Source organism: Mastomys coucha, unplaced genomic scaffold (assembly GCF_008632895.1).
Source record: "Mastomys coucha isolate ucsf_1 unplaced genomic scaffold, UCSF_Mcou_1 pScaffold9, whole genome shotgun sequence".
In the NCBI taxonomy this organism is placed as follows: Eukaryota; Metazoa; Chordata; class Mammalia; order Rodentia; family Muridae; genus Mastomys; species Mastomys coucha.
Window position 1 is genome coordinate 11,251,667 of NW_022196915.1, and position 11,020 is coordinate 11,262,686.

An 11,020-nucleotide genomic window follows, 5' to 3' on the forward strand; every position below is an offset into this window, starting at 1 on the left:
CTCCAGATCCATCCATTTCCCTAAGAATTTCATATTTTCATTGTTTTTAATAGCTGAGTAGTACTCCAATGTGTCATGGTGTCCTTTCTCGTACTTAGGTATTGGTTGGCTTTAGCTGTAGGTCAAATTTTCAGGCTCTTTTTTTATTTTTTTAATATGGAGGCCAGTCCCAAGGTGGAGTAGGTTTGGCATCTCAATGTCAAGGATCTCCTGAGCTGCAAAACACATAGTATGTCATGTATCATGTAGAGATCTTACAATGTGTGATTCACTAAGCCCTTCTGATGGAATGCGTTATGTAATAAATTAATGACATTGGTCCTCTCTCTCTCTCTCTCTCTCTCTCTCTCTCTCTCTCTCTCTCTCTCTCTCTCTCTCTCTCTCTCTCTCTCTCTCTCTCTCTCTCTCTGCAAAGCTGTAATAATTTGTGTGTTCAGATCAGAGTACAGTTCAGCAGGATCTCCCTGCCAAGCCCTGGTTTTCCGGGTGGTCCTACAATGGGCAAGGTAGAGCTGTTTCTGACAGCTGCCTGACTTCCTTCAGATGTGCTGCGAGTGGCTCTGCAGGCAGGACAGCATCTGCATAACAGGCTTGCCTTCCTAGCAGATCTGATACACTGCAGTGAAGAGGGGGAAACTTGTCCAACAGCCCCTTCTGCTTTGAGGATATGGTACATGTCCACAGAGGTCAGAGGTCCTTGGAGCTTCTGCCCATTCAGCGGCTCCTTCTCCAGCTCTTTGATGGTCTTCCCAGTCCCGGCGAAGGCCTCTGCCACCTTGCGGTTCTGCCCTCCGGAGCAAGTGATGATGAGGTCTGCCACCCTGCAGCTCTCCAAGAAGGTGGCCGTGGACACCTGGCCCTTACAAAAGATCTTGGCGAAAGCGATCAATCCCAGGAGGCCCAGGTGAATGGCGGCCTTGTCCTCACAGCCATCCAGAAGCCGGCTCCCACAGCAACAATGTTAAGAGCACTGTTAAGCTCCAAGGTGTCTGCATCATCTACCACAGTGATTCTGAAGTTGGGCATCTGCAGCAGCTCTTTGAAGAGGTCGTTCCGAATCACTTTGCTGCCAATGGTGGTCTCGCAGAACTTCTCCACAGTAGCCCCACTGGTGATGTTGGCCCTCATTAGCACACTGTTATCAATTCCCATCTTCTCTCAGATGATGTCAGGGATGAGCTTCAGCCATCATCTATGCCCTTGAGGAGGGTGATCCCCAGGGCCTTCTTAGGTACCCTGCCAGTTATCTCGTTGCAGATCTTGTGAACAAACTGGCGTGGGATGGCAAACGCCAGCAGGTTTGCGTACTATATAGCTTTGCTGAGGTTTGGGACAGCGACCACAGTTTCTGGCAGCATGTGCCCTGGGAGATACTTCACGTTTTCATGGCCATTGTTCCTGATGTCCATCAGCTTTCTCCCATTGCCGCTTTCTTCGAAGACCCACATCTTTTTTTTTTTTTTTTTTTAGATATTTTCCTTATTTACATGTAAATTTCTCCTTTCCCAGTTTCCCCTCCAAGAAACAAACAAACAAAACAAACAAACAAAAACAAGAACAAACCCCTGTTGCCTCCCCCCTCCCCATGCCTCCCACTTATTGGCCCTGGCGTTCCATGGAGGAGAACTTCTTCAGGTTCTTCGTGTTGCTTCCAATGATTTTTGCAACAGCTGATCCCCAGTTCCCCGAACCCACGATGCACACTTTCAGAGGCGTCGCTGCCATGGCCAATCCAGATCACTGTTGCACACAGCCTTTCTCCCATGGTCAAGCTGGTTCACTGCTGCAAGCCAGATGGCTGCAATACACACTGCACCTCCCAGGCTGGCTTTTAGTATGATTCACTAAATCTCTCTGATGGGATGTGTTATGTAATGAATTAACAACATCATTGATCATCTCTCTATTTTTCTTTCTTTTTTTAAAAAAAAATCTCTTATTTGAAGCACCTGAAGTGTATTGGTCTTAAGGATCACCATGACTCCGAAGTGAAATAGCATTGGCATCTTTTCCTTCCTCATGAGGAGGGCAGGTAAGAGGAGGCTTGGCATTCCTCTGACATCCAAAAGACAGCAGCACCTGGGATCTTAGTCCTCAAGATGATTGTGGAAGCTAAGGGTTCCAAGATATCCAACTAGCTAACAAGTTCCATTCAGTGCAGCTCTTCACTGTGGCCAGCTGAAAGAAAGGCTTACCGAGTAGGATGGAAGTCATAGGCTTTGCAAGCTTGTCCAGGATGGGTCCTCTGCCCAGGAGTCTGTGCCAAGAGTAGGGGACCTTAGAGAAACAGCTTGGAAGCCAGCATGCAACCCAGACATGTCAGCCAGACCTTACTCTTCGGCTTGATGGAGCCTGCTTCTGTGCAGAGCCTGTCAACAGGAGAAGAGTCCTGGATGCAGCAGCATGATCTGAAAGCCACAGGGTGGGAGAATGAATGGCACATGGCATTTATATCAGCACACCATGTTTGGTGGGGGAGAGGTGTGGCTGGGAGTGGGAGGTGGAAGAAACTTAGGGGTGATGTCACACTCGGTGGTTTGCTCCTTTTGGCCATCACACTGGCTCAGGCAAAGAGAATGTCACACACTGACCTGTATACAAAGCTCAAATGAACACACCTGTGTATTCCTCCAGTCAGAGGGACACTTGTCAAGCACCGGACAGAACATACCTCTCATTTCAAGTGGGTCTTGAGCACAGTGGCCTGGGGTTTGCCCTGCTCCTCTCCACTGTTCTTGCTACAGTTCATACGTGTACTTGTGAGTCTGACCAGGCTGTTTTCTCTTCTTGGAAAATAGTGTAAGAAGCAGCTGTGTCTGCATACCCATGTGAAACTCTGTGGAATTCCTGGATCACACTGGGGAGGCACATGTCCGTGAGATTGGAAAACTGCGCCAACCTTAGTTAATGGCCTGGATTCTTTGTTATGACTACAGAAACAGCATTTGGTACAGAAAATGGAGAAAAGGGCATTTTGCCATCACTGATTCTTGTAGAGTCTGGCCTTGTGGATGCAGAGAGAACACAGTCCTTAACCACAAACATAAACATTGAAAAGTCAGGGAAGAGTTCATGATAGGGCCTTCCTCTATCAGATAGCTTTACCTGATCTTAAACAATACTTCTTCCTCCATGAGCAGAGTAATAGAATAATAAATACATTCCCTCCACACACATAGGCTGTTGAGTTTAATTTGAAAACTATGCCTTGCTTATGAAAAGTATCAGGTCAGGAGTTCCTGATTTGGACCTATGTGTGGTTAGTACAAGACTGCAGTCCTAGCACCAGAAGAATCTTCAATTCAGGAACCATCCTGGACTAGGACATAAAACAATATCATTGTAAAACAAAAACATACTCAGTGGCTGCTCTAAACACCCATGGCCACCCCAAGATCCTCAGCGACTTGAACTCAGAACTCATGAAATCAACTAGGGGAACTCTGTGTATCATTTGTTCTAGAAAATATTGCTTCAGTTATATCTTCTTTTTGGCTCTTTTTTTTTGCCATATTTGAATTTTTAATCATTCAACATATTTACAGAGGTACTACGGAACTCTATGTGCAGCAGGCTGGACTCCAAAAAGATTTGCCGACCTCAAATTCCTTTGATATGAAAGTCGTGTGCCACCATATTATGATAGACTTTTATTTCTTGCAGGATAGACTTCTCCCACATCAGAGGTGTGTGGATGACAGCATGTAGCCATGCAGGTCACCTGGAGCAGTTGGGCATCGTCATGCAGGTCACTGAAAGTAGGTTCCAATCAATCACAAGTGAGAATTCAACAGGTCATAGGGACTGGCTTGACTGTGGTCTCAGCAGACTGTCTCTATTAGATATCAAGAAGCATATAATAAAATCAATAAGCCAGACAGCTATAGAAGACCTTTCCTAGGAATGCAGACCTCACAAAGATCTTCCCTCAATTAGAGATTCCAGATGGCCTCATTCACTTCAACTGTGTTTCAGGTTATGCTTTGAGGTCAGGTTTCAATAGATTCTGGAGAAAAAAAATCTAAGAAAAACCCCAAAACACCAAAAGTCCAGATCCATCAAATGGAACAAATATAAATGGTACACTGAACTATGTGTCAAGGAGGAGACATCAGGAGATAGCTGATGGGTGTCAGTGTCTGTGGAGACACAATGTACTTGATCTCTTGCCACACTGACAACCAGGAATACACTTAACCTAGAAGTGCTTGTGTGTTATCTGGGCCATAGAAAAAGGGAGCTCCTACTGGGCTGAGTTGGCCTATGAGACCTTGGTAAACAACCTTGCGGATCATTTATCAATATGGGCATGAAGGGGTCCGGGCCTTTCTCTCAACAGTGACCACAAGCAGCCCAACTACAGCCTGACTCTCCATGACTTGGGGCTTCACTACACCTTGTGGATGGCAGCATGGAGCTCTTGCTCTCTCCATTGTGATAATGCACAGCACAGTCTAACTGAGAGCAGCCACTTTACCAGGTTTCAGTGTGTAGTTGAAGTAGCCCACCATTTCAGTGATTCCATCAAGGTGCCCTGAGACATCAGTAACAAATGTCTGCAGACAAATATAGGGCAACAACATCTGTAAAAAGCTACTTTGCAACGTGACTTAGAAGGTCATTATATCTGTTGTGTTATTAACACTGATGTTGTATTGCAAGGAAAACTGAGGCTTCTAGCTCTAGATTTCCTGATTCCTTTTATACTCCATTCAATGCTTTTATTTCCTGAGATCCTGTACAGCAATGCTGGTATATTTCTCTATATTGAAATTATTGAGTCAATAATGAAACTGTGTTATAGAGTATTGTCATTTAGGGGTAGCAGAATACATGAGAACAAGGACATAGTATAGTACTAATTACATCATGAAGTGTGGATAATATGCACACACAAGACAACCTCTGCCTGGATATCCTGTGTGGCAAGGAATTGACTAGTTAGCTTAGACTGCCTGAAAACTCCAGAGATCAATCTCGGTCTGTGAGTTCTATGGTTATAGGAGTGGGACAGCACACCTGAATAAAGAAGACGGTCTTAAGAGTGAAGAGTTAAAAAACAATTTATTATTCGTAAAACATCCATTTTTAAATGGACATTAAAACAGCAGCCAATATAAAGAGCAAGTAGCCTTACCAATTTTTGAAAAACCTTAACAAGAACATATAACATCCCAATAACAATATCAAAAGCAAAACATCCAGACCCAAAAACCCAAAAATACCCTAACACAAAATTATGTTAAGCCACATTCTCTCACTGCAGATTTAGCAGCAACAACATGCAGCCTGTGCCTGGTTTTTCAACAGTTAATGGCTGGGCAATCGTCCCAGTTCTCTCAAGAGTTGTCAGAAAATCAAAGGGAAGCAGACCTAGAAGAAGGCTGGTGGCTCACTGGATCGATAAAATTAGGGCCTATTTACACTGAGGAAATAAGACATGTTAAAGCAAATCCATCCAAGGGATCCTGTGGTTTGTGGGGATGGGGCTCAGCAGGTGGCTCCTAATGCAACAGGTCTTTCTGCAGGAGGCTCTGTTCCAGGGCTATGGTCAGTTCCATCTCATACTGCAGTTTCTCACACCTGGGAAAGGAAGGCAATTAAGCCACTGGCTTCATAGGGACCTGCCATGTTAGTAGTCAGGCTACTACCTTCCACTACCTCAACTGTACTGGTCACTCAAAATGGATCATTTACCTGACGTCATTGTTTATACTCAGTAGCTGGGACTGCAAATATTCAGAATCTGATCCAGGTACTGTACATTCTCTATTCTACTAGAAGATATAGGACTTTCTCTTGCAGTCCAGGGGCATCATTTTGTAAAGGTAGCCAACCATAGTCAAAAGCAGATGAGTTATATACAAGTTGATGGTGAGTTAGTGATGGATCACAGAATTATATAGAGAGTCTTAATACAGTCATAGATCCTTAAGGTCATGAGGATAGCTCAGTCCTGCTCAGAAGGCACCATACACTCAAGTGACATATACAATAGAGCCTGTGAGGCAGGAGCAGCAATTCTCCAGTGATGTATCTGAGAACAATGGCCCTGCATAGGCCCTGGAACAACACAGAAAGCTGAAGTTCCTCTGGATTAGAGCTGGGAAACTGCATCCTGGCTCTGTATGGGAGTCTGTTGTAGAACACTCCCATGAGGAGTCTGAACAACCCGACAGCAGAGGCATCTGCCTGGGTTCATCCTGGAATCTGCTTAACCTATTCTTATCTACAGAAATGGTTAGTCACTGGAGAGAGCACCATAAAAGGAGTGGAATCTGTTCCCTACAGGGGATGCTCCTAAGTAAAATGTAATTTCAGCCAGAGATGTAGGTGTACACCTTAAGATTCCGTGACTTGGGAGAGAAAAGAAGGCAGATCTCTGTGAGTTCAAGGAAAACCTGCTCAGAACATAAGTACTGGAGATGACAGAAGGCAGTCACACTGGCACACACGAAGGAAGTAAGAACTGTCTGCTTTCCTGCATGGAAGCTCTTAATAACTAGACTAGCACAATACTTTGAGGTATTCTTTTCATGGTAGTGGCTCTTAGTCTTGCTGATGAACAGACAAATATGTATGGGACCCAGGTAGCTCTACCTTCTCCTACCTCATCTGGAGGACCTCAAAGTGATGCTGCAGCTTTTGTGCTGACTCCTTTTGCTTGGTGGCCATCTCCTTCTTCTTCAGTAAGAACTGCAGCATTTCCTCCATGCTTTCCATGTGCTGTTCATTAGAAGATGCCCTTAGTAGAGAGTTATACATGGGCATGCACAGATTCTCATAGAAAAGCAACCAAATATAGAGGAACCTAAGAGCTTACTGCTCAGCAAAGAAGAACCTTCTTCCCCAGCAAACTTCTGGGGAAGTTCACTCATACACACACACACACACACACACACACATACACACACACACACACACACACACACACACACACATGGATTGAGCAAAAAGCAACCTCATGTGAGATGAGCATGTGAGCTCAGACTAAGTACACCAAACACATAGGGAAATCTACTGTGGAGTATAGAGTTGTGATTTGTGAACTTTGTTTGAATCCCCAAGTCCCAAACAACTCCTGAATCCCCTTAAGAGTACTTCCTCAATCCACCATCATGTAGTCAGGTCTAGACTTAAATCTTCAGGCAGGGAGAACTTTCCAAAAAGCTCACAAAAAAAAGGGGCTGAAAAGTTGCTACTCAGGCTTCTATCAGTGCAAAGCAAGCATTAGGCAGAGGGAAGAGACCTCCTTGGGTTGCAGGAAGAAAGAAGGCCAGAGGACATGCAAATCGAAAACAATGAGAAGCACTTGTTTCTTTTGTGTGTGTGTGTGATTTTTTTTTTACCATTTTTTTAAACTTTTATTGCATTATAATGAGAAAAGTTACATGATTTCAATTTATCTGAATTTGTTAACATTTAAAAACATATTTTAAGTAAATAGAATTAAATCACATTGTTTCCCTTTTGTACCCCAACTCCTCCCAGAGACCTCCTCTTCAATACCTACAATATCTTTTTTTGTCATATTCCTTAAAATTTATAAAATATTATAACAATAAAAATGAGTATTATAAAAGTTGTTTGATATAAAACAACAATCAATTTAACAGTGTTATGTAGATGAGAAGCACTTATTTCATTCACAGTTGCACTAGGCTCTTCCAGCAAGCAGATTCCCACCAGTGATGTCTCATGACCCCTGTCATACAAATGACTCATCATACTCAGAACTCATTCAACGCTCTACACGTAGTACCCCATGCATCAGGAAGGCATGCACACATGTGACATGTTATTCGCCCATCTCCCCCACTGGACTACAACTTCATTCAGGGCCAAAGTATATGCTTTCCAATAATTCATTTTCTCACAAGAAGCTAACTTCACAGAATATGTGTGTATAGATAGGGAAATGAACAATCACATTAATGTGCTGGGTGGCTGGATGGGTGTGTGGATTAGAAAGGTAATGGGTGAAAGCAGAGGTTGGTCAAAGAGCAGACAGCAAGTCCAGTGGGAAATGTTGTGAGACATTATCCGTACCCAGATGCCTCTCCATACCTTTTGGTGCTGGGTCTGTGGGTCACTGACCTCCTCCTGTTGCTTCTTATAGTTTGACATCAATTGCCTCAAGTGCTGCTGTAGTAGGGCAAAATTCCCCTGCATTTTCTGGTTCTCCCCCCTCAGAATTTCTATGTTGTTCTTCACTTGATTCAGCTCAGTCAGGAAGCAGATGTGCAGGTTTCTGAAAACAACCTCTGCATAGTAAGCCCCTGCCAGTCTGCTCCTGCCACCCCTACCTCAGGGCTCCAGTAACCCCAACAGATCACAGGTTCCCATGAAGACCTAGGGAGGAGACCAGTACAGCTATGACAGCTGCACTGTGAAGATCAAAAACAGGAGACAGCCAAACAAGGAAAGAAGAAAGGAATTCTGAAGTCCCCAACACCAATAGAGATTCATGTCCCTCCAAAGAAAGAGGATTCTCTACCTGTCTTTGACTGTCCCAGGTACTGGGGAACAAAAAAAATTAGGGGCCAAATACCCTCAAGCTACGACAGGGGATACAAAGGAGTACATTCTTTACAAGTGTTCCTTAACAATCAGCTCTGAAAAACCCTAATGAGCCCCAGAGGACCAAGGTTGCCTGACACCCATCTCCTGGTGTGAATCGATTTTCTATCTAATGGCTCCTGAGCATGGCAGGATGATTCTGGGAGGGATGTCAGCCTCTTTTATACTTAGCTAAACTGAGTCTAAAAGGACCAAGTCATGCTGATGACTAATAAGCAAAGGGTATAGAACCAGAGCGGGGGACTCTCCACTCCAGAAACAAAGAAAGCTAGAAATGGCCATTCTACCCTGTCATGGGTGCCTGACAGGCACTTACCGTTGGAAGCCAGTCTCCTCCTCGAGCATCTTGAAGTTCTCAGAGGCCTTAGTGCTTTTACCCTTTGAGGTCTGCAGTTCTGACATGATGTGCGTATGCTCCAAATGCAATCTCTCACAATATGTTTGTGGCTGGTGGGAGGGGGCCTGGTTCCAGGAGGATAGAATCCCATGAACACAGGCCTGTATGATAACTCAGGCAGTGCCCAGGAATGCCCCAGCCCAGCCAATGTCACATTCTGGACTTATTTAATGGGACATCCTGGTGCTGTGTAACCTTGTTATGCTCACACCAGTCTGGTAAAGCCTAGCTGTCCAAGTAGAGGGTACCCTGGCTGCATGAACTCACTCAGTAGGCCTGAATGGACAGTCTAGTCTGGTACAGTCTAAGAAGTCTATGATGCAAGTCTTGGCCCACCAGACACTTGGGTGACTACATTTCTCCTGTTTTCACAATACAGATTCTAGATCCTAGGTAACTATTACTGCAGAGGTAGACACTGTACAGAATTCTTGGTTGAGAACCCTCTTCAGGAGAATTTTATAAACTACTGGAGGGATTCAAATGTGATGAAAATGTGACCACATAGGTCAGTGCTGTTGAAAGAGGGGCTTCCAGACCTCAAACACAGTCATCACATTGGAAGTGTGAGACAGACAAATCCTCAGGCCAAGCAGCAGACCCCTGGATCCCAAAGTCTGGAGGGACACAGAATCATGCAAACATGTAGTTGCCTGTGCAGGTTCTTGATATGCGAACACACACACACACACACACACACACACACATACACTCGGGGAGGGGAGGAGAAGGAAACAGTGTCACAGACAGAGACAGAGAGAAAGAAGAGAGAGCACAATGGGTTGTAGAAGAAATGTATGGAGCCGTAATGTCTCAGAATATAAGGCAAAAGACCAGAGGAGAACAGCGATGACCCCAGGCCCTGTAGTCAGGCACTCACAGGGGAAAATGTAGGGCCAGGCCCTTCGAGGTGCTACCAGGAGCTTTCAACTCTCAATCTCTTGCCAGGCAACTAGAAGACTCACCGCAAACTCACAACAGCCAGAATCTCACATAATCCATCACCTGTCCAGGCCTTTCCAAACGAATGCTGGGAACTCACTCTCCAACACCTCAATCTCTGAGTTCTGTTACTCGGACCACAGGCTCTGGTTTTTATCTGAAGGAAGCTGAAGGGCTCATTTCCCATCTCACTCCTGCCCAAGCTTCAAGTATGCATCTCCTCCAAGAAGCATTTAGGGACATGACGTTGGGCACCTTGGAGGGGCAAACTCCTAAAAACCAAAATCTTAAAAATTTAAGATGAGAGTGCCAGAACAGACTCAAGACTTCCAGACACCACAGACTTTGAGACAATAAATACCTATTTCCCAAGGACCTTCACTGATGACTTTCAGGTGGTCTTATAAGTCATTCCTCAGTGGTCAGCCTCTCTGTTCCCTTCTTCACCTGCTTCTTGGTGAGGACAGGTGTGGAGGATGAAGGCTGTCTGACAGCCTCTGTAGGTAGAAGACTACAAGTGAACTTGCATAGTGAGAAGGCATAGAGGATGGAGAGACAAGCCTGAGGCTTACTGAGAAAAAGAGCATGCATTCAACTCAGAGACACTACAAAGATTTTGGCCCGTGCTTCGGATGCCTCCTGTGTGGATCTCAGCTCTCCCATCCCTCTGTAGAGAGGGGAGTACCAAAGCATCCAGGTGTTTCCTCTGCCTCCCTACACATGCTTATGATGACCGCACAGATTGTCTCTCCATGCTTATTAACAACTGCACAAGGGGCACTTTGGCTTCAGAGCCCTCAAGCCTGTGGTTTCAGAAGCCAGGAGAAAATGGCACAGTCCATAAGCAGTCAGGTGCTGTGGAGATGCCCAGATCTTCTACTTTGTTCTCTAGGCAAATGATTGGATGAGAAATTCATGCAGGGGCAGAACAGGATCAACAGACTGATCAATTCACCCCACTGGAAGACCAACCTGCTCCCTTCCTGACAATAGGATCTCTCTGTCTTGGTCCACTGCCTCTGACAGTTGTTTGGCTGTACTAGAGAAAAGGCTGCCACCCACAACAGCTGACTCAGAAACCTCAGAGGCTACTGTACTGGC

At 45.0% G+C, this 11,020-nt stretch overlaps 1 pseudogene; it reads right to left on the reverse strand.

Moving 5' to 3' along the window:
* Positions 1–347: 347 nt before the first annotated feature.
* Positions 348–1,755, reverse strand: LOC116084721 (annotated as a pseudogene).
* Positions 1,756–11,020: the final 9,265 nt, after the last annotated feature.